Genomic DNA, 26238 nt, shown 5'->3' with positions numbered 1-26238 from the left:
AAAAATAGCACTTCCTGTTCTGAGGGGGCGGGGCTTAGATGACGTCATAATCTGATGACATAGAATTTTCAGGCATCACACCAGCACCACTCAAGCCAAGTTTGGTGCAGCTCGGTCGAAACTTGTGGAATCTAGAAGCAAACGTATGCATCGGCGTTACAGGTCACTTCGCCACGCCGCCGCACCCAGCTGCTTCATCGCAGCTGGTCAGGGCTTGGATCCACAACACACCAACATGTCTTCTGTCTCTGGACACAGTTTAATATTGATTAGGTCAAAGGGCTAGATAGCGACCGTTCACAGTAAAAACATGACACTTCCTGTTCTCAGGGGGCGTGGCCCTACGTGATGTCATCATTTGACCATATGGTATTGTAGGCCACCTGATGACGATCAATCACTGAAAGTTTGGAGTCTCTGTGAGTTTTTGTGTTAGAAATACCAATTTTTCATTTTTTCCTGTGTATTACAAAATCGAAGAATTTCATCTGCAGGGCAATGCTGCCCTCTGGTGTCGAATTACTGAAATAATGAAACTATTTCAGTGGCCAGCAGAGGGCAGCATTGCCCTACAAACGACGAACATGTACTGTTTATTATGTAATTACACAGAAGATCTCTCTAATTCATTCTGAGGGGGCGGGGCTTGGATGACGTCATAATATGATGACATAGCATTGTCAGGCATCACAACAGCATCACTGAGGCCAAGTTGGTGCAGCTTGGTCGAAACATGTGGAATCTAGAAGCAAACGTATGGCATCGGCGTTACAGGTCACCTTCGCCACGCCGCCACACCCAGCTGCTTCATCGCAGCCGGTCAGGGCTTGAATCCACAACACACCAACATGTCTTCTGTCTCTGGACACAGTTTCATGTTGATTAGGTCAAAGGATCACTCAGGCCAAGTTTGATGCAGCTCGGTCAAAATATGTGGAATGTAGAGCCAAACGTATACGAACGGCGTTGCCGCCATTGAAAACTCTTGGCACTTTAAAACAAGCGAGATCAACTTCCTATCTGTCATCAACACAGAATCAACTTGATTAGGTCAAGAGAGCCATAAACAGAGCTTTCCAAGGAAAAAAAATGGCACTTCCTGTTGTGAGGGGGCGGGGCTTAGATGACGTCATAATATGATGACATAGCATTGGTCAGGCATCAGACCAGGATGTGTCAGGCCAAGTTTGGTGCAGCTCGGTCGAAACATGTGGAATCTAGAAGCAAACGTATGGCATCGGCGTTACAGGTCACTTCGCCACGCCGCCACACCCAGCTGCTTCATCGCAGCCGGTCAGGGCTTGAATCCACAACACACCCAACATGTCTTCTGTCTCTGGACACAGTTTCATGTTGATTAGGTCAAAGGGCTAAGATAGCGACCGTTCACAGTAAAACATGACACTTCCTGTTCTCAGGGGGCGTGGCCTAAGTGATGTCATCATTTGACCATAGGGTATTGTAGGCCACCCGATGACGATCAATCACTGAAAGTTTGATCCCTCTATGTGTTTTTGTATAGGAAATATAAGAGTTTTCGTGTTTCATGGCGAGTAGGTGAACTTTGACCCCTGGTAGCCCCCCGTCAGCAAGCTCATACAGTCACCAATTTGATAACTTTAAATCAGACATGCCTTATGATCAGACTGACCGAGTTTGAAGCCGATCAATCGAAATCCCTAGGAGGAGTTCGATCAAATGCAAAGGCTGTAAACGTCAAACTCGAGGTCCAAAATGGACCTTCAATACAAAATGGCCGACTTCCTGTTGGGTTTCGACCATGGCTCTAATAGACTTTTTTGTACGTCCTGACAAGATACACATATGTACACAAGTTTCGTAATTCTAGGATAAAGCATGGCTTGGGGCTGTTCATTTAAAATACTCTAGGGGTCGCTATAGAGAAATTAGGCCACGCCCACCAATTTTTTTATGAATTCCTGTCGGTGGGTGGATAAGGATCCATCCTAGTGAGTTTGGAGCAGCTGGGCCCGAAATTGTGGAATTCAGAGCCAAACGAAATTCGACGGCGTTCGCAACGCCGCCACGCCCACCTGCTTCATCGCAGCCGGTCGGGGTTGGAATACTCAACACACCAACATGTCTTCTGTCTCTGGACACAGTTTCATGTTGATGAGGTCAAAGGGCTAAGATAGCGACCGTTCACAGTAAAACATGACACTTCCTGTTCTCAGGGGGCGTGGCCTAAGTGATGTCATCATTTGACCATAGGGTATTGTAGGCCACCCGATGACGATCAATCACTGAAAGTTTGGTCCCTCTATGTGTTTTTTGTATAGGAAATATAAGAGTTTCGTGTTTTCATGGCGAGTAGGTGAACTTGACCCCTGCTAACCCCCCTTCAACATGCTCCAAAACTCACCAATTTGATAACTTAAATCAAACATGGCCTTATGATCAGACTGACCGAGTTTTGAAGTCGATCAATCGAAATCCCTAGGAGGAGTTCGATCAAATACGAAGGCTTGTAACGTCAAAATCGAGGTAAAAAATGGACGTTCACTACAAAATGGCCCGACTTCCTGTGATAGTTGGCTTATAACATTAAAGGTAAGTTCTGAGTCTTTTGGTGAGCTCTACAAGTGTACCACATTTCATGTCTCTACGATGAAGTACGTTCATACCATGTTGTCACAGAAAATTGCTAGTTGCTGCCGTTGAGCAATTTTTTTTTGCGATTTTTGCGCCAACCTTAAAATTCAAATTTTTTAATTTTTCTAGTTGCGACCGCCAGTTGGTGAGTTTTGAATATGATAAAGCCCCCAAAAAGGCACACGAAGAGGTGGGAAGAATAATAATAATTAAGAAACCAGTACAGATACAATAGGCCTTCGCAGCGCTTTGCTGCTCGGGCCTAATAAGAAACAGTACAAGAAACAATAGGCTTCGCAGCGCTTTGCCTGCTCGGGGCACTATAAGAAACAGTACAGAAACAATAGGCCTTCGCAGCGCTTTGCTGCTCGGGCCTAATTAATTAATCGGTCCAAAGTTAAAGTTCATCTCACACCCCCCCCTTAGTCCATCCACCCCGAATGGGGATCAATCAGGCTCACCAACAAGGCGAGTATCCGGAGCTTGATTCACGTCTTGGGTAAATGAAAGTCCAATCAAGAAGGAAGCAGAGTCCTTTGTTAGGATTCTCCTACCGGCTGGGTAGGAGAAGTAAACAGTCCTTAATCACCAACAGGTGAATTCCTTCCTTGGCTCTAGGCCTGGTCTCATAGCTCACCATCCCATCTGGCCTGAACAACAAAACAGGACCACTTCCTCAATATAATTATATTTTCTAATATTCTTAGTGTATACACGGTTCAATAAATAATTCTATCATATTCAATCAATTGCAATAAATCTAAAATTCAATATAAATTACATTCATGAAACATTCAATAAATATACGCCATATTATCAATTAACATGAAATATAAAAATACTAATACAAACCAGTGCTCAATAAATACTTCATTACCCGTTTTGGTTATCAAAGCAATGTTCAATCAGTTTTTAGTGGCTACACAATAGCAATGATTACAAGCCAACGCTAAGTCATTCATAACAACACTCACCAGTTCCGCAGTTTGTGTCATACTACCGGATCTTTTCCATCTCCCTTTCCGGCTCACAATAATGGGCTCCTACAGTTCAGTACATTAAGTGAGCATCGTACATATTTACAGACATTAAATGATACTACGCTTTAACTGACCTGCCAGCTCTGCTCCTTCCGACGCGATCTAACCTTCATGCCTTTCGCTCCAGCTAATATACCGAGCCAATAAACTGCGACGGTACACGTGACCCCAATACTTAGCCACGATTGGCTAAATAATCTCAGCGAAGAATCACTCCTAAGGTTATTAAAACATCGCGAGATTAAGGCTAAAAGGCAAAAGTAGAAAATCAGAGGACATGAAGGTTTAAAATGACACTTAGGTTACACATAACTATGACTCATTTTTACTCATTTTTCATATCATACCATATTATCACTGAATTTTTACTAATTTTTCCCATCACACTATACTATGCCTCATTTTTACTAATTTTCATATCATACTATACTATGACTGAATTTTGCTCAAATTTTGCATGATACTATACTATGACTGAATTTTTAATAATTTACATCATACTATACTATGACTCATTTTAACTAATTTTTTATATCATACTATACTATGCCTCATTTTTACTAATTTTTCATATCATACTATACTATGACTGAATTTTGCTCAAATTTTGCATCATACTATACTATGACTGAATTTTTAATAATTTACATCATACTATACTATGACTCATTTTTACTCATTTTTTCATAGCATACTATACTATGCCTCATTTTTACTCATTTTTCATATCATACTATACTATGACTGAATTTTGCTCAATTTTGCATCATACTATACTATGACTGAATTTTTAATAATTTTACATCATACTATACTATGACTCATTTTAACTAATTTTTTATATCATACTATACTATGACTCATTATTACTAATTTTTCATATTATACTATACTGTGACTCATTTTAACTAATTTTTCCCATCATACTATACTATGACTCATTTTTAATAATTTTACACATCATACTATACTATGACTCATTTTTACTTATTTTTCACATCATAGTATACTATGACTCATTTTTACTCATTTTTCACATCATACTATACTATGACTCATTTTTACTCATTTTTCATAGCATACTATACTATGACTGAATTTTGGTCAAATTTTACATCATACTGTACTATGACTCATTTTTTACTCATATTTCATATCATACTATACTATGACTCATTTTAACTAATTTTTTATATCATACTATACTATGACTCATTTTTACCAATTTTTCATATCATACTATACTATGACTGATTTTTGCTCAGATTTTGCATCATACTATACTATGACTCTATTTTTACTCATTTTCAACATCATACTATACTATGACTCATTTTTACTCATTTTTCACATCATACTATACTATGACTCATTTTTACTCATTTTTCATATCATACCATATTATCACCTGAATTTTACTAATTTTCCCATCATACTATACTATGACTCATTTTTACTCATTTTTCATATCATACTATACTATGACTAATTTTACTCGTTTTTCATAGCATACTATACTATGACTCATTATTACTAATTTTTCATATATACTATACTATGACTGAATTTTGCTCATTTTTCATATCATACTATACTATGACTCATTTTTACTAATTTTTCATATACTATACTATGACTCATTTTACTAATTTTTCATATCATACTATACTATGACTGAATTTTGCTCAAATTCTACATCATACTATACTAATGACTCATTTTAACTAATTTTTTATATCATACTATACTATGACTCATTTTACCAATTTTTCATATCATACTATACTATGACTCATTTTAACTCATTTTTCACATCATACTATACTATGACTAATTTTTACTCATTTTTACACTCATACTATACTATGACTCATTTTTACTCATTTTCATATCATACTATACTATGACTAATTTTTACGTCGTTTTTTCATAGCATACTATACTATGACTCATTATTACTAATTTGTCATATTATACTATACTATGACTGGAATTTTGCTCATTTTTCATATCAATCCTATACTATGACTCATTTTACTAATTTTTCATATCATACTATACTATGACTCATTTTTACTAATTTTTCATATCATACTATACTATGACTCATTTTAACTAATTTTTCATATCATACTATACTATGACTCATTTTTACTAATTTTTCATATCATACTATACCACGACTGAATTTTGCTCAATTTTAACATCATACTATACTGAATTTTTAATTCACTTTACACATCATACTATACTATGGCAAGTTTTTTGCTCAGATTTTAGATAATACATATTATCACTGAATTTTTACTAATTTTTTCCCATCATACTATACTATGATTCATTTTACTAATTTTTCATATCATACTATACTATGACTCATTTTTACTAATTTTTCATATCATACTATACTATCTCTGAATTTTGATCAAATTTTACATCATACTATACTATGACTCATTTTACTTATTTTTCATATTATTACTATACTATGACTCATTTTAAACTACTTTTTCATATCATACTATACTATGACTGAATTTTGCTCAAATTTTACATCATACTATACTATTGACTCATTTTACTCATTTTTCATATCATACTATACTATCTCTGAATTTTGATCAAATTTTACATCATACTATACTATGACTCATTTTAACTACTTTTTCATATCATACTATACAATGACTCATTTTTACTAATTTTTCATATACTATACCACGACTGAATTTTTGCTCAAATTTTGCATCATACTATACTATGACTGAATTTTTAATCATTTTACACATCATACTATACTATGATTCATTTTTACTCATTTTTCATATCATACTATACTATGACTGAATTTTGCTCAAATTCTACATCATACTATACTATGACTCATTTTAACTAATTTTTTATATCATACTATACTATGACTCATTTTTACTAATTCTTCATATACTATACTATCACTGAATTTTGCTCAAATTTTACATCATACTATACTATGACTCATTTTTACTAATTTTTCATATCATACTATACTATGACTCATTTTAACTAATTTTTCATATCATACTATACTATGACTCATTTTTACTAATTTTTTCATATCATACTATACTATGACTCATTTTTACCAATTTTTCATATCATACTATACTATCACTGAATTTTGCTCAAATTTTACATCATACTATACTATGACTCATTTTAACTAATTTTTTATATCATACTATACTATGACTCATTTTTACCAATTTTTCATATCATACTATACTATCACTGAATTTTGCTCAAATTTTACATCATACTATACTATGACTCATTTTAAGTAATTTTTTACATCATACTATACTATGACTCATTTTTACCAATTTTTCATATCATACTATACCACGACTGAATTTTTGCTCAGATTTTGCATCATACTATACTATGACTGAATTTTTAATCATTTTACACATCATACTATACTATGGCAAATGTTGCTCAAATTTTACATCATACTATATTATCACTGAATTTTTACTAATTTTTCCCATCATACTATACTATGACTCATTTTTACTCATTTTCACATCATACTATACTATGACTCATTTTTACTCATTTTTCATATCATACTATATTATCACTGAATTTTTACTAATTTTTCCCATCATACTATACTATGACTCATTTTTACTCATTTTTCATAGCATACTATACTATGACTCATTATTACTAATTTTTCATATTATACTATACTATGACTCATTTTTACTCATTTTTCACATCATACTATACTATGACTCATTTTTACTCATTTTTCATAGCATACTATACTATGACTGAATTTTGGTCAAATTTTACATCATACTATACTATGACTCATTTTTACTCATATTTCATATCATACTATACTATGACTCATTTTAACTAATTTTTTTATATCATACTATACTATGACTCATTTTTACCAATTTTTCATATCATACTATACTATGACTCATTTTAACTAATTTTTTTATATCATACTATACTATGACTCATTTTTACCAATTTTTCACATCATACTATACTATGACTGATTTTTGCTCAGATTTTGCATCATACTATACTATGACTCATTTTTACTCATTTTTCACATCATACTATACTATGACTCATTTTTACTCATTTTTCACATCATCACATCAAAATTATATTTTCTAATATTCTTAGTGTATACACGGTTCAATAAATAATTCTTTATTTGAGATTTGTTTTTTAGGAAAATGCAAAGGCATCATGCCTGGTCTCCTTGGATACTTTGAAGTTGGTTCAGATATTCTAAACAATGTTTATAATATTTCTTAAAAAAAATTTAAAAAGACAGTGCATGCACAATGAGCAGATTAGACTCGGGTTAAACAAAGCAAATACAAAATAGAAAGACACTACAATTTAGATATGAACAGGTGCTAAAATGGAGGTTACCCCTAACCTCAGACATAGCCATTAAAAAAAAAAATCAATGCTTTAATCTAAAAATAACAAAAACCAAGGCTGCTACCCACAGCAAGGCAGGAGGCCACACAGAAGAATAGGAAATTTTTTCTAAATTTAAACAAAAAGCACAAAACTAAGAAACCAAACAAAAAAAAAATTGTTTTTTTGCAGAAAATAAAACAATTTTCTGACGGATCTCCAGCAGCAGATCTTATTTAAATGTTCATGGATAATTTTTTGTTTTTGTTATTAAACATTAATATTCTCAAGTGATTTATTATTTTGTTTCCTTTTTTTTTTTACTTTGTAATTATTTTGTAATAAAACTTGAGTGATTTAAACAATTAAAAAAAAAAACTAATTAATTAATCGGTCCCAAAGTTAAAGTTTCATCTCACACCCCCCCTTAGTCCATCCACCCCGAATGGGGATCAATCAGGCTCACCAACAAGGCGAGTATCCGGAGCTTGATTCACGTCTTGGGTAAATGAAAGTCCAATCAAAGAAGGAGCAGAGTCCTTTGTAGGATTCTCCTACCGGCTGGGTAGGAGAAGTAAACAGTCCTTAATCACCAACAGGTGAATTCCTTCCTTGGCTCTAGGCCTGGTCTCATAGCTCACCATCCATCTGGCCTGAACAACAAAACAGGACCACTTCCTCAATATAATTATATTTTCTAATATTCTTAGTGTATACACGGTTCAATAAATAATTCTATCATATTCAATCAATTGCAATAAATCTAAAATTCAATATAAATTACATTCATGAAACATTCAATAAATATACGCCATATTATCAATTAACATGAAATATAAAATACTAATACAAACCAGTGCTCAATAAATACTTCAATTACCCGTTTTGGTTATCAAAAGCAATGTTCAATCAGTTTTTAGTGGCTACACAATAGCAGTGATTACAAGCCAACGCTAAGTCATTCATAACAACACTCACCAGTTCCGCAGTTTTGTGTCATACTACCGGATCTTTTCCATCTCCCTTTCCGGCTCACAATAATGGGCTCCTACAGTTCAGTACATTAAGTGAGCATCGTACATATTTACAGACATTAAATGATACTACGCTTTAACTGACCTGCCAGCTCTGCTCCTTCCGACGCGATCTAACCTTCATGCCTTTCGCTCCAGCTAATATACCGAGCCAATAAACTGCGACGGTACACGTGACCCCAATACTTAGCCACGATTGGCTAAATAATCTCGCGAGAATCACTCCTAAGGTTATTAAAACATCGCGAGATTAAGGCTAAAAGGCAAAAGTAGAAAATCAGAGGACATGAAGGTTTAAAATGACACTTAGGTTACACTATACTATGACTCATTTTTACTCATTTTTCATATCATACTATACTATGACTAATTTTTACTCGTTTTTCATAGCATACTATACTATGACTCATTTTTACTCATTTTTCATATCATACTATACTATGACTAATTATTACTAATTTTTCATATTATACTATACTATGACTGAATTTTGCTCATTTTTCATATCATACTATACTATGCCTCATTTTTACTAATTTTTCATATCATACTATACTATGCCTCATTTTTACTAATTTTTCATATCATACTATACTATGACTGAATTTTGCTCAAATTTTGCATCATACTATACTATGACTGAATTTTTAATAATTTTACATCATACTATACTATGACTCATTTTTACTCATTTTTCATAGCATACTATACTATGACTCATTTTAACTAATTTTTTATATCATACTATACTATGACTCATTTTTACCAATTTTTCATATCATACTATACTATGACTGATTTTTGCTCAGATTTTGCATCATACTATACTATGACTCATTTTTACTCATTTTTCACATCATACTATACTATGACTCATTTTTACTCATTTTTCACATCATCACATCAAAATTATATTTTCTAATATTCTTAGTGTATACACGGTTCAATAAATAATTCTTTATTTGAGATTTGTTTTTTAGGAAAATGCAAAGGCATCATGCCTGGTCTCCTTGGATACTTTGAAGTTGGTTCAGATATTCTAAACAATGTTTATAATATTTCTTAAAAAAAATTTAAAAAGACAGTGCATGCACAATGAGCAGATTAGACTCGGGTTAAACAAAGCAAATACAAAATAGAAAGACACTACAATTTAGATATGAACAGGTGCTAAAATGGAGGTTACCCCTAACCTCAGACATAGCCATTAAAAAAAAAAATCAATGCTTTAATCTAAAAATAACAAAAACCAAGGCTGCTACCCACAGCAAGGCAGGAGGCCACACAGAAGAATAGGAAATTTTTTCTAAATTTAAACAAAAAGCACAAAACTAAGAAACCAAACAAAAAAAAATTGTTTTTTTGCAGAAAATAAAACAATTTTCTGACGGATCTCCAGCAGCAGATCTTATTTAAATGTTCATGGATAATTTTTTGTTTTTGTTATTAAACATTAATATTCTCAAGTGATTTATTATTTTGTTTCCTTTTTTTTTTACTTTGTAATTATTTTGTAATAAAACTTGAGTGATTTAAACAATTAAAAAAAAAAACTAATTAATTAATCGGTCCCAAAGTTAAAGTTCATCTCACACCCCCCCTTAGTCCATCCACCCCGAATGGGGATCAATCAGGCTCACCAACAAGGCGAGTATCCGGAGCTTGATTCACGTCTTGGGTAAATGAAAGTCCAATCAAAGAAGGAGCAGAGTCCTTTGTAGGATTCTCCTACCGGCTGGGTAGGAGAAGTAAACAGTCCTTAATCACCAACAGGTGAATTCCTTCCTTGGCTCTAGGCCTGGTCTCATAGCTCACCATCCATCTGGCCTGAACAACAAAACAGGACCACTTCCTCAATATAATTATATTTTCTAATATTCTTAGTGTATACACGGTTCAATAAATAATTCTATCATATTCAATCAATTGCAATAAATCTAAAATTCAATATAAATTACATTCATGAAACATTCAATAAATATACGCCATATTATCAATTAACATGAAATATAAAATACTAATACAAACCAGTGCTCAATAAATACTTCAATTACCCGTTTTGGTTATCAAAAGCAATGTTCAATCAGTTTTTAGTGGCTACACAATAGCAGTGATTACAAGCCAACGCTAAGTCATTCATAACAACACTCACCAGTTCCGCAGTTTTGTGTCATACTACCGGATCTTTTCCATCTCCCTTTCCGGCTCACAATAATGGGCTCCTACAGTTCAGTACATTAAGTGAGCATCGTACATATTTACAGACATTAAATGATACTACGCTTTAACTGACCTGCCAGCTCTGCTCCTTCCGACGCGATCTAACCTTCATGCCTTTCGCTCCAGCTAATATACCGAGCCAATAAACTGCGACGGTACACGTGACCCCAATACTTAGCCACGATTGGCTAAATAATCTCGCGAGAATCACTCCTAAGGTTATTAAAACATCGCGAGATTAAGGCTAAAAGGCAAAAGTAGAAAATCAGAGGACATGAAGGTTTAAAATGACACTTAGGTTACACTATACTATGACTCATTTTTACTCATTTTTCATATCATACCATATTATCACTGAATTTTTACTAATTTTTCCCATCACACTATACTATGACTCATTTTTACTCATTTTTCATATCATACTATACTATGACTGAATTTTGCTCATTTTTCATATCATACTATACTATGACTCATTTTTACTCATTTTTCATAGCATACTATACTATGACTCATTTTAACTAATTTTTTATATCATACTATACTATGCCTCATTTTTACTAATTTTTCATATCATACTATACTATGACTGAATTTTGCTCAAATTTTGCATCATACTATACTATGACTGAATTTTTAATAATTTTACATCATACTATACTATGACTCATTTTTACTCATTTTTCATAGCATACTATACTATGACTCATTTTTACTCATTTTTCATATCATACTATACTATGCCTCATTTTTACTAATTTTTCATATCATACTATACTATGACTGAATTTTGCTCAAATTTTGCATCATACTATACTATGACTGAATTTTTAATAATTTTACATCATACTATACTATGACTCATTTTTACTCATTTTTCATAGCATACTATACTATGCCTCATTTTTACTAATTTTTCATATCATACTATACTATGACTGAATTTTGCTCAAATTTTGCATCATACTATACTATGACTGAATTTTTAATAATTTTACATCATACTATACTATGACTCATTTTTACTCATTTTTCATAGCATACTATACTATGACTCATTTTAACTAATTTTTTATATCATACTATACTATGACTCATTTTTACCAATTTTTCATATCATACTATACTATGACTCATTTTTACTCATTTTTCATAGCATACTATACTATGACTCATTTTAACTAATTTTTCATATCATACTATACTATGACTGATTTTTGCTCAGATTTTGCATCATACTATACTATGACTCATTTTTACTCATTTTTCACATCATACTATACTATGACTCATTTTTACTCATTTTTCACATCATCACATCAAAATTATATTTTCTAATATTCTTAGTGTATACACGGTTCAATAAATAATTCTTTATTTGAGATTTGTTTTTTAGGAAAATGCAAAGGCATCATGCCTGGTCTCCTTGGATACTTTGAAGTTGGTTCAGATATTCTAAACAATGTTTATAATATTTCTTAAAAAAAATTTAAAAAGACAGTGCATGCACAATGAGCAGATTAGACTCGGGTTAAACAAAGCAAATACAAAATAGAAAGACACTACAATTTAGATATGAACAGGTGCTAAAATGGAGGTTACCCCTAACCTCAGACATAGCCATTAAAAAAAAAAATCAATGCTTTAATCTAAAAATAACAAAAACCAAGGCTGCTACCCACAGCAAGGCAGGAGGCCACACAGAAGAATAGGAAATTTTTTCTAAATTTAAACAAAAAGCACAAAACTAAGAAACCAAACAAAAAAAAAATTGTTTTTTTGCAGAAAATAAAACAATTTTCTGACGGATCTCCAGCAGCAGATCTTATTTAAATGTTCATGGATAATTTTTTGTTTTTGTTATTAAACATTAATATTCTCAAGTGATTTATTATTTTGTTTCCTTTTTTTTTTTACTTTGTAATTATTTTGTAATAAAACTTGAGTGATTTAAACAATTAAAAAAAAAAACTAATTAATTAATCGGTCCCAAAGTTAAAGTTCATCTCACACCCCCCCCTTAGTCCATCCACCCCGAATGGGGATCAATCAGGCTCACCAACAAGGCGAGTATCCGGAGCTTGATTCACGTCTTGGGTAAATGAAAGTCCAATCAAAGAAGGAGCAGAGTCCTTTGTAGGATTCTCCTACCGGCTGGGTAGGAGAAGTAAACAGTCCTTAATCACCAACAGGTGAATTCCTTCCTTGGCTCTAGGCCTGGTCTCATAGCTCACCATCCATCTGGCCTGAACAACAAAACAGGACCACTTCCTCAATATAATTATATTTTCTAATATTCTTAGTGTATACACGGTTCAATAAATAATTCTATCATATTCAATCAATTGCAATAAATCTAAAATTCAATATAAATTACATTCATGAAACATTCAATAAATATACGCCATATTATCAATTAACATGAAATATAAAATACTAATACAAACCAGTGCTCAATAAATACTTCAATTACCCGTTTTGGTTATCAAAAGCAATGTTCAATCAGTTTTTAGTGGCTACACAATAGCAGTGATTACAAGCCAACGCTAAGTCATTCATAACAACACTCACCAGTTCCGCAGTTTTGTGTCATACTACCGGATCTTTTCCATCTCCCTTTCCGGCTCACAATAATGGGCTCCTACAGTTCAGTACATTAAGTGAGCATCGTACATATTTACAGACATTAAATGATACTACGCTTTAACTGACCTGCCAGCTCTGCTCCTTCCGACGCGATCTAACCTTCATGCCTTTCGCTCCAGCTAATATACCGAGCCAATAAACTGCGACGGTACACGTGACCCCAATACTTAGCCACGATTGGCTAAATAATCTCGCGAGAACCACTCCTAAGGTTATTAAAACATCGCGAGATTAAGGCTAAAAGGCAAAAGTAGAAAATCAGAGGACATGAAGGTTTAAAATGACACTTAGGTTACACTATACTATGACTCATTTTTACTCATTTTTCATATCATACCATATTATCACTGAATTTTTACTAATTTTTCCCATCACACTATACTATGACTCATTTTTACTCATTTTTCATATCATACTATACTATGACTAATTTTTACTCGTTTTTCATAGCATACTATACTATGACTCATTATTACTAATTTTTCATATTATACTATACTATGACTGAATTTTGCTCATTTTTCATATCATACTATACTATGCCTCATTTTTACTAATTTTTCATATTATACTATACTTTGACTCATTTTTACCAATTTTTCATATCATACTATACTATGACTGAATTTTGCTCAAATTTTGCATCATACTATACTATGACTGAATTTTTAATAATTTTACATCATACTATACTATGACTCATTTTTACTCATTTTTCATAGCATACTATACTATGACTCATTTTTACTCATTTTTCATAGCATACTATACTATGACTCATTTTAACTAATTTTTTATATCATACTATACTATGACTCATTTTACCAATTTTTCATATCATACTATACTATGACTCATTTTTACTCATTTTTCACATCATACTATACTATGACTCATTTTTACCAATTTTTCATATCATACTATACTATGACTCATTTTTACTCATTTTTCACATCATCACATCAAAATTATATTTTCTAATATTCTTAGTGTATACACGGTTCAATAAATAATTCTTTATTTGAGATTTGTTTTTTAGGAAAATGCAAAGGCATCATGCCTGGTCTCCTTGGATACTTTGAAGTTGGTTCAGATATTCTAAACAATGTTTATAATATTTCTTAAAAAACATTTAAAAAGACAGTGCATGCACAATGAGCAGATTAGACTCGGGTTAAACAAAGCAAATACAAAATAGAAAGACACTACAATTTAGATATGAACAGGTGCTAAAATGGAGGTTACCCCTAACCTCAGACATAGCCATTAAAAAAAAAAATCAATGCTTTAATCTAAAAATAACAAAAACCAAGGCTGCTACCCACAGCAAGGCAGGAGGCCACACAGAAGAATAGGAAATTTTTTCTAAATTTAAACAAAAAGCACAAAACTAAGAAACCAAACAAAAAAAAATTGTTTTTTTGCAGAAAATAAAACAATTTTCTGACGGATCTCCAGCAGCAGATCTTATTTAAATGTTCATGGATAATTTTTTGTTTTTGTTATTAAACATTAATATTCTCAAGTGATTTATTATTTTGTTTCCTTTTTTTTTTTACTTTGTAATTATTTTGTAATAAAACTTGAGTGATTTAAACAATTAAAAAAAAAAACTAATTAATTAATCGGTCCCAAAGTTAAAGTTCATCTCACACCCCCCCTTAGTCCATCCACCCCGAATGGGGATCAATCAGGCTCACCAACAAGGCGAGTATCCGGAGCTTGATTCACGTCTTGGGTAAATGAAAGTCCAATCAAAGAAGGAGCAGAGTCCTTTGTAGGATTCTCCTACCGGCTGGGTAGGAGAAGTAAACAGTCCTTAATCACCAACAGGTGAATTCCTTCCTTGGCTCTAGGCCTGGTCTCATAGCTCACCATCCATCTGGCCTGAACAACAAAACAGGACCACTTCCTCAATATAATTATATTTTCTAATATTCTTAGTGTATACACGGTTCAATAAATAATTCTATCATATTCAATCAATTGCAATAAATCTAAAATTCAATATAAATTACATTCATGAAACATTCAATAAATATACGCCATATTATCAATTAACATGAAATATAAAATACTAATACAAACCAGTGCTCAATAAATACTTCAATTACCCGTTTTGGTTATCAAAAGCAATGTTCAATCAGTTTTTAGTGGCTACACAATAGCAGTGATTACAAGCCAACGCTAAGTCATTCATAACAACACTCACCAGTTCCGCAGTTTTGTGTCATACTACCGGATCTTTTCCATCTCCCTTTCCGGCTCACAATAATGGGCTCCTACAGTTCAGTACATTAAGTGAGCATCGTACATATTTACAGACATTAAATGATACTACGCTTTAACTGACCTGCCAGCTCTGCTCCTTCCGACGCGATCTAACCTTCATGCCTTTCGCTCCAGCTAATATACCGAGCCAATAAACTGCGACGGTACACGTGACCCCAATACTTAGCCACGATTGGCTAAATAATCTCGCGAGAACCACTCCTAAGGTTATTAAAACATCGCGAGATTAAGGCTAAAAGGCAAAAGTAGAAAATCAGAGGACATGAAGGTTTAAAATGACACTTAGGTTACACTATACTATGACTCATTTTTACTCATTTTTCATATCATACCATATTATCACTGAATTTTGCTCATTTTTCATATCATACTATACTATGACTAATTTTTACTCGTTTTTCATAGCATACTATACTATGACTCATTATTACTAATTTTTCATATTATACTATACTATGACTGAATTTTGCTCATTTTTCATATCATACTATACTATGCCTCATTTTTACTAATTTTTCATATCATACTATACTATGACTGAATTTTTAATAATTTTACATCATGCTATACTATGACTCATTTTTACTCATTTTTCATAGCATACTATACTATGACTCATTTTTACTCATTTTTCATAGCATACTATACTATGACTCATTTTAACTAATTTTTTATATCATACTATACTATGACTCATTTTTACCAATTTTTCATATCATACTATACTATGACTGATTTTTGCTCAGATTTTGCATCATACTATACTATGACTCATTTTTACTCATTTTTCACATCATCACATCAAAATTATATTTTCTAATATTCTTAGTGTATACACGGTTCAATAAATAATTCTTTATTTGAGATTTGTTTTTTAGGAAAATGCAAAGGCATCATGCCTGGTCTCCTTGGATACTTTGAAGTTGGTTCAGATATTCTAAACAATGTTTATAATATTTCTTAAAAAAAATTTAAAAAGACAGTGCATGCACAATGAGCAGATTAGACTCGGGTTAAACAAAGCAAATACAAAATAGAAAGACACTACAATTTAGATATGAACAGGTGCTAAAATGGAGGTTACCCCTAACCTCAGACATAGCCATTAAAAAAAAAAATCAATGCTTTAATCTAAAAATAACAAAAACCAAGGCTGCTACCCACAGCAAGGCAGGAGGCCACACAGAAGAATAGGAAATTTTTTCTAAATTTAAACAAAAAGCACAAAACTAAGAAACCAAACAAAAAAAAATTGTTTTTTTGCAGAAAATAAAACAATTTTCTGACGGATCTCCAGCAGCAGATCTTATTTAAATGTTCATGGATAATTTTTTGTTTTTGTTATTAAACATTAATATTCTCAAGTGATTTATTATTTTGTTTCCTTTTTTTTTTTACTTTGTAATTATTTTGTAATAAAACTTGAGTGATTTAAACAATTAAAAAAAAAAAACTAATTAATTAATCGGTCCCAAAGTTAAAGTTCATCTCACACCCCCCCTTAGTCCATCCACCCCGAATGGGGATCAATCAGGCTCACCAACAAGGCGAGTATCCGGAGCTTGATTCACGTCTTGGGTAAATGAAAGTCCAATCAAAGAAGGAGCAGAGTCCTTTGTAGGATTCTCCTACCGGCTGGGTAGGAGAAGTAAACAGTCCTTAATCACCAACAGGTGAATTCCTTCCTTGGCTCTAGGCCTGGTCTCATAGCTCACCATCCATCTGGCCTGAACAACAAAACAGGACCACTTCCTCAATATAATTATATTTTCTAATATTCTTAGTGTATACACGGTTCAATAAATAATTCTATCATATTCAATCAATTGCAATAAATCTAAAATTCAATATAAATTACATTCATGAAACATTCAATAAATATACGCCATATTATCAATTAACATGAAATATAAAATACTAATACAAACCAGTGCTCAATAAATACTTCAATTACCCGTTTTGGTTATCAAAAGCAATGTTCAATCAGTTTTTAGTGGCTACACAATAGCAGTGATTACAAGCCAACGCTAAGTCATTCATAACAACACTCACCAGTTCCGCAGTTTTGTGTCATACTACCGGATCTTTTCCATCTCCCTTTCCGGCTCACAATAATGGGCTCCTACAGTTCAGTACATTAAGTGAGCATCGTACATATTTACAGACATTAAATGATACTACGCTTTAACTGACCTGCCAGCTCTGCTCCTTCCGACGCGATCTAACCTTCATGCCTTTCGCTCCAGCTAATATACCGAGCCAATAAACTGCGACGGTACACGTGACCCCAATACTTAGCCACGATTGGCTAAATAATCTCGCGAGAATCACTCCTAAGGTTATTAAAACATCGCGAGATTAAGGCTAAAAGGCAAAAGTAGAAAATCAGAGGACATGAAGGTTTAAAATGACACTTAGGTTACACTATACTATGACTCATTTTTACTCATTTTTCATAGCATACTATACTATGACTGAATTTTGGTCAAATTTTACATCATACTATACTATGACTCATTTTTACTCATTTTTTATATCATACTATACTATGACTCATTTTAACTAATTTTTCATATCATACTATACTATGACTCATTTTTACTCATTTTTCACATCATCACATCAAAATTATATTTTCTAATATTCTTAGTGTATACACGGTTCAATAAATAATTCTTTATTTGAGATTTGTTTTTTAGGAAAATGCAAAGGCATCATGCCTGGTCTCCTTGGATACTTTGAAGTTGGTTCAGATATTCTAAACAATGTTTATAATATTTCTTAAAAAACATTTAAAAAGACAGTGCATGCACAATGAGCAGATTAGACTCGGGTTAAACAAAGCAAATACAAAATAGAAAGACACTACAATTTAGATATGAACAGGTGCTAAAATGGAGGTTACCCCTAACCTCAGACATAGCCATTAAAAAAAAAAATCAATGCTTTAATCTAAAAATAACAAAAACCAAGGCTGCTACCCACAGCAAGGCAGGAGGCCACACAGAAGAATAGGAAATTTTTTCTAAATTTAAACAAAAAGCACAAAACTAAGAAACCAAACAAAAAAAAAATTGTTTTTTTGCAGAAAATAAAACAATTTTCTGACGGATCTCCAGCAGCAGATCTTATTTAAATGTTCATGGATAATTTTTTGTTTTTGTTATTAAACATTAATATTCTCAAGTGATTTATTATTTTGTTTCCTTTTTTTTTTTACTTTGTAATTATTTTGTAATAAAACTTGAGTGATTTAAACAATTAAAAAAAAAAACTAATTAATTAATCGGTCCCAAAGTTAAAGTTCATCTCACACCCCCCCTTAGTCCATCCACCCCGAATGGGGATCAATCAGGCTCACCAACAAGGCGAGTATCCGGAGCTTGATTCACGTCTTGGGTAAATGAAAGTCCAATCAAAGAAGGAGCAGAGTCCTTTGTAGGATTCTCCTACCGGCTGGGTAGGAGAAGTAAACAGTCCTTAATCACCAACAGGTGAATTCCTTCCTTGGCTCTAGGCCTGGTCTCATAGCTCACCATCCATCTGGCCTGAACAACAAAACAGGACCACTTCCTCAATATAATTATATTTTCTAATATTCTTAGTGTATACACGGTTCAATAAATAATTCTATCATATTCAATCAATTGCAATAAATCTAAAATTCAATATAAATTACATTCATGAAACATTCAATAAATATACGCCATATTATCAATTAACATGAAATATAAAATACTAATACAAACCAGTGCTCAATAAATACTTCAATTACCCGTTTTGGTTATCAAAAGCAATGTTCAATCAGTTTTTAGTGGCTACACAATAGCAGTGATTACAAGCCAACGCTAAGTCATTCATAACAACACTCACCAGTTCCGCAGTTTTGTGTCATACTACCGGATCTTTTCCATCTCCCTTTCCGGCTCACAATAATGGGCTCCTACAGTTCAGTACATTAAGTGAGCATCGTACATATTTACAGACATTAAATGATACTACGCTTTAACTGACCTGCCAGCTCTGCTCCTTCCGACGCGATCTAACCTTCATGCCTTTCGCTCCAGCTAATATACCGAGCCAATAAACTGCGACGGTACACGTGACCCCAATACTTAGCCACGATTGGCTAAATAATCTCGCGAGAATCACTCCTAAGGTTATTAAAACATCGCGAGATTAAGGCTAAAAGGCAAAAGTAGAAAATCAGAGGACATGAAGGTTTAAAATGACACTTAGGTTACACTATACTATGACTCATTTTTACTCATTTTTCATATCATACCATATTATCACTGAATTTTTACTAATTTTTCCCATCACACTATACTATGACTCATTTTTACTCATTTTTCATATCATACTATACTATGACTGAATTTTGCTCATTTTTCATATCATACTATACTATGACTCATTTTTACTCATTTTTCATAGCATACTATACTATGACTCATTTTAACTAATTTTTTATATCATACTATACTATGCCTCATTTTTACTAATTTTTCATATCATACTATACTATGACTGAATTTTGCTCAAATTTTGCATCATACTATACTATGACTGAATTTTTAATAATTTTACATCATACTATACTATGACTCATTTTTACTCATTTTTCATAGCATACTATACTATGACTCATTTTTACTCATTTTTCATATCATACTATACTATGCCTCATTTTTACTAATTTTTCATATCATACTATACTATGACTGAATTTTGCTCAAATTTTGCATCATACTATACTATGACTGAATTTTTAATAATTTTACATCATACTATACTATGACTCATTTTTACTAATTTTTCATAGCATACTATACTATGCCTCATTTTTACTAATTTTTCATATCATACTATACTATGACTGAATTTTGCTCAAATTTTGCATCATACTATACTATGACTGAATTTTTAATAATTTTACATCATACTATACTATGACTCATTTTTACTCATTTTTCATAGCATACTATACTATGACTCATTTTAACTAATTTTTTATATCATACTATACTATGACTCATTTTTACCAATTTTTCATATCATACTATACTATGACTCATTTTTACTCATTTTTCATAGCATACTATACTATGACTCATTTTAACTAATTTTTCATATCATACTATACTATGACTGATTTTTGCTCAGATTTTGCATCATACTATACTATGACTCATTTTTACTCATTTTTCACATCATACTATACTATGACTCATTTTTACTCATTTTTCACATCATCACATCAAAATTATATTTTCTAATATTCTTAGTGTATACACGGTTCAATAAATAATTCTTTATTTGAGATTTGTTTTTTAGGAAAATGCAAAGGCATCATGCCTGGTCTCCTTGGATACTTTGAAGTTGGTTCAGATATTCTAAACAATGTTTATAATATTTCTTAAAAAAAATTTAAAAAGACAGTGCATGCACAATGAGCAGATTAGACTCGGGTTAAACAAAGCAAATACAAAATAGAAAGACACTACAATTTAGATATGAACAGGTGCTAAAATGGAGGTTACCCCTAACCTCAGACATAGCCATTAAAAAAAAAAATCAATGCTTTAATCTAAAAATAACAAAAACCAAGGCTGCTACCCACAGCAAGGCAGGAGGCCACACAGAAGAATAGGAAATTTTTTCTAAATTTAAACAAAAAGCACAAAACTAAGAAACCAAACAAAAAAAAAATTGTTTTTTTGCAGAAAATAAAACAATTTTCTGACGGATCTCCAGCAGCAGATCTTATTTAAATGTTCATGGATAATTTTTTGTTTTTGTTATTAAACATTAATATTCTCAAGTGATTTATTATTTTGTTTCCTTTTTTTTTTTACTTTGTAATTATTTTGTAATAAAACTTGAGTGATTTAAACAATTAAAAAAAAAAACTAATTAATTAATCGGTCCCAAAGTTAAAGTTCATCTCACACCCCCCCTTAGTCCATCCACCCCGAATGGGGATCAATCAGGCTCACCAACAAGGCGAGTATCCGGAGCTTGATTCACGTCTTGGGTAAATGAAAGTCCAATCAAAGAAGGAGCAGAGTCCTTTGTAGGATTCTCCTACCGGCTGGGTAGGAGAAGTAAACAGTCCTTAATCACCAACAGGTGAATTCCTTCCTTGGCTCTAGGCCTGGTCTCATAGCTCACCATCCATCTGGCCTGAACAACAAAACAGGACCACTTCCTCAATATAATTATATTTTCTAATATTCTTAGTGTATACACGGTTCAATAAATAATTCTATCATATTCAATCAATTGCAATAAATCTAAAATTCAATATAAATTACATTCATGAAACATTCAATAAATATACGCCATATTATCAATTAACATGAAATATAAAATACTAATACAAACCAGTGCTCAATAAATACTTCAATTACCCGTTTTGGTTATCAAAAGCAATGTTCAATCAGTTTTTAGTGGCTACACAATAGCAGTGATTACAAGCCAACGCTAAGTCATTCATAACAACACTCACCAGTTCCGCAGTTTTGTGTCATACTACCGGATCTTTTCCATCTCCCTTTCCGGCTCACAATAATGGGCTCCTACAGTTCAGTACATTAAGTGAGCATCGTACATATTTACAGACATTAAATGATACTACGCTTTAACTGACCTGCCAGCTCTGCTCCTTCCGACGCGATCTAACCTTCATGCCTTTCGCTCCAGCTAATATACCGAGCCAATAAACTGCGACGGTACACGTGACCCCAATACTTAGCCACGATTGGCTAAATAATCTCGCGAGAACCACTCCTAAGGTTATTAAAACATCGCGAGATTAAGGCTAAAAGGCAAAAGTAGAAAATCAGAGGACATGAAGGTTTAAAATGACACTTAGGTTACACTATACTATGACTCATTTTTACTCATTTTTCATATCATACCATATTATCACTGAATTTTTACTAATTTTTCCCATCACACTATACTATGACTCATTTTTACTCATTTTTCATATCATACTATACTATGACTAATTTTTACTCGTTTTTCATAGCATACTATACTATGACTCATTATTACTAATTTTTCATATTATACTATACTATGACTGAATTTTGCTCATTTTTCATATCATACTATACTATGCCTCATTTTTACTAATTTTTCATATTATACTATACTTTGACTCATTTTTACCAATTTTTCATATCATACTATACTATGACTGAATTTTGCTCAAATTTTGCATCATACTATACTATGACTGAATTTTTAATAATTTTACATCATACTATACTATGACTCATTTTTACTCATTTTTCATAGCATACTATACTATGACTCATTTTTACTCATTTTTCATAGCATACTATACTATGACTCATTTTAACTAATTTTTTATATCATACTATACTATGACTCATTTTTACCAATTTTTCATATCATACTATACTATGACTCATTTTTACTCATTTTTCACATCATACTATACTATGACTCATTTTTACCAATTTTTCATATCATACTATACTATGACTCATTTTTACTCATTTTTCACATCATCACATCAAAATTATATTTTCTAATATTCTTAGTGTATACACGGTTCAATAAATAATTCTTTATTTGAGATTTGTTTTTTAGGAAAATGCAAAGGCATCATGCCTGGTCTCCTTGGATACTTTGAAGTTGGTTCAGATATTCTAAACAATGTTTATAATATTTCTTAAAAAACATTTAAAAAGACAGTGCATGCACAATGAGCAGATTAGACTCGGGTTAAACAAAGCAAATACAAAATAGAAAGACACTACAATTTAGATATGAACAGGTGCTAAAATGGAGGTTACCCCTAACCTCAGACATAGCCATTAAAAAAAAAAATCAATGCTTTAATCTAAAAATAACAAAAACCAAGGCTGCTACCCACAGCAAGGCAGGAGGCCACACAGAAGAATAGGAAATTTTTTCTAAATTTAAACAAAAAGCACAAAACTAAGAAACCAAACAAAAAAAAATTGTTTTTTTGCAGAAAATAAAACAATTTTCTGACGGATCTCCAGCAGCAGATCTTATTTAAATGTTCATGGATAATTTTTTGTTTTTGTTATTAAACATTAATATTCTCAAGTGATTTATTATTTTGTTTCCTTTTTTTTTTTACTTTGTAATTATTTTGTAATAAAACTTGAGTGATTTAAACAATTAAAAAAAAAAACTAATTAATTAATCGGTCCCAAAGTTAAAGTTCATCTCACACCCCCCCTTAGTCCATCCACCCCGAATGGGGATCAATCAGGCTCACCAACAAGGCGAGTATCCGGAGCTTGATTCACGTCTTGGGTAAATGAAAGTCCAATCAAAGAAGGAGCAGAGTCCTTTGTAGGATTCTCCTACCGGCTGGGTAGGAGAAGTAAACAGTCCTTAATCACCAACAGGTGAATTCCTTCCTTGGCTCTAGGCCTGGTCTCATAGCTCACCATCCATCTGGCCTGAACAACAAAACAGGACCACTTCCTCAATATAATTATATTTTCTAATATTCTTAGTGTATACACGGTTCAATAAATAATTCTATCATATTCAATCAATTGCAATAAATCTAAAATTCAATATAAATTACATTCATGAAACATTCAATAAATATACGCCATATTATCAATTAACATGAAATATAAAATACTAATACAAACCAGTGCTCAATAAATACTTCAATTACCCGTTTTGGTTATCAAAAGCAATGTTCAATCAGTTTTTAGTGGCTACACAATAGCAGTGATTACAAGCCAACGCTAAGTCATTCATAACAACACTCACCAGTTCCGCAGTTTTGTGTCATACTACCGGATCTTTTCCATCTCCCTTTCCGGCTCACAATAATGGGCTCCTACAGTTCAGTACATTAAGTGAGCATCGTACATATTTACAGACATTAAATGATACTACGCTTTAACTGACCTGCCAGCTCTGCTCCTTCCGACGCGATCTAACCTTCATGCCTTTCGCTCCAGCTAATATACCGAGCCAATAAACTGCGACGGTACACGTGACCCCAATACTTAGCCACGATTGGCTAAATAATCTCGCGAGAACCACTCCTAAGGTTATTAAAACATCGCGAGATTAAGGCTAAAAGGCAAAAGTAGAAAATCAGAGGACATGAAGGTTTAAAATGACACTTAGGTTACACTATACTATGACTCATTTTTACTCATTTTTCATATCATACCATATTATCACTGAATTTTGCTCATTTTTCATATCATACTATACTATGACTAATTTTTACTCGTTTTTCATAGCATACTATACTATGACTCATTATTACTAATTTTTCATATTATACTATACTATGACTGAATTTTGCTCATTTTTCATATCATACTATACTATGCCTCATTTTTACTAATTTTTCATATCATACTATACTATGACTGAATTTTTAATAATTTTACATCATGCTATACTATGACTCATTTTTACTCATTTTTCATAGCATACTATACTATGACTCATTTTTACTCATTTTTCATAGCATACTATACTATGACTCATTTTAACTAATTTTTTATATCATACTATACTATGACTCATTTTTACCAATTTTTCATATCATACTATACTATGACTGATTTTTGCTCAGATTTTGCATCATACTATACTATGACTCATTTTTACTCATTTTTCACATCATCACATCAAAATTATATTTTCTAATATTCTTAGTGTATACACGGTTCAATAAATAATTCTTTATTTGAGATTTGTTTTTTAGGAAAATGCAAAGGCATCATGCCTGGTCTCCTTGGATACTTTGAAGTTGGTTCAGATATTCTAAACAATGTTTATAATATTTCTTAAAAAAAATTTAAAAAGACAGTGCATGCACAATGAGCAGATTAGACTCGGGTTAAACAAAGCAAATACAAAATAGAAAGACACTACAATTTAGATATGAACAGGTGCTAAAATGG

General features: G+C 32.2%; 6 long non-coding RNA genes across 6 annotated transcripts; all 6 read right to left on the bottom strand.

The window, feature by feature from the left end:
• Positions 1-10601: 10601 nt before the first annotated feature.
• Positions 10602-11695, bottom strand: LOC116736497 (uncharacterized). Its single transcript, XR_004342579.1, has 2 exons — positions 11277-11695; positions 10602-10951 (listed from the first exon to the last, which is right to left on the bottom strand). It is a non-coding gene; the product is annotated as an uncharacterized LOC116736497 (long non-coding RNA).
• Positions 11696-13248: 1553 nt separating this feature from the next.
• On the bottom strand, positions 13249-14334 carry LOC116736514 (uncharacterized). The gene is made up of 2 exons (XR_004342595.1): positions 13916-14334; positions 13249-13590 (listed from the first exon to the last, which is right to left on the bottom strand). It is a non-coding gene; the product is annotated as an uncharacterized LOC116736514 (long non-coding RNA).
• Positions 14335-15536: 1202 nt separating this feature from the next.
• On the bottom strand, positions 15537-16621 carry LOC116736508 (uncharacterized). The gene is made up of 2 exons (XR_004342588.1): positions 16203-16621; positions 15537-15877 (listed from the first exon to the last, which is right to left on the bottom strand). It is a non-coding gene; the product is annotated as an uncharacterized LOC116736508 (long non-coding RNA).
• A 2868-nt stretch (positions 16622-19489) lies between these two features.
• LOC116736498 (uncharacterized) lies at positions 19490-20574 on the bottom strand. Its single transcript, XR_004342580.1, has 2 exons — positions 20156-20574; positions 19490-19830 (listed from the first exon to the last, which is right to left on the bottom strand). It is a non-coding gene; the product is annotated as an uncharacterized LOC116736498 (long non-coding RNA).
• A 1553-nt stretch (positions 20575-22127) lies between these two features.
• LOC116736507 (uncharacterized) lies at positions 22128-23212 on the bottom strand. Its single transcript, XR_004342587.1, has 2 exons — positions 22794-23212; positions 22128-22468 (listed from the first exon to the last, which is right to left on the bottom strand). It is a non-coding gene; the product is annotated as an uncharacterized LOC116736507 (long non-coding RNA).
• Positions 23213-24415: 1203 nt separating this feature from the next.
• Positions 24416-25500, bottom strand: LOC116736511 (uncharacterized). The gene is made up of 2 exons (XR_004342592.1): positions 25082-25500; positions 24416-24756 (listed from the first exon to the last, which is right to left on the bottom strand). It is a non-coding gene; the product is annotated as an uncharacterized LOC116736511 (long non-coding RNA).
• Positions 25501-26238: the final 738 nt, after the last annotated feature.

Source organism: Xiphophorus hellerii, chromosome 17 (assembly GCF_003331165.1).
Source record: "Xiphophorus hellerii strain 12219 chromosome 17, Xiphophorus_hellerii-4.1, whole genome shotgun sequence".
NCBI classification, from domain to species: Eukaryota; Metazoa; Chordata; class Actinopteri; order Cyprinodontiformes; family Poeciliidae; genus Xiphophorus; species Xiphophorus hellerii.
The sequence above is the reverse complement of the archived record's forward strand: the minus strand, read 5'-3'. Positions and strand labels throughout refer to the sequence as shown.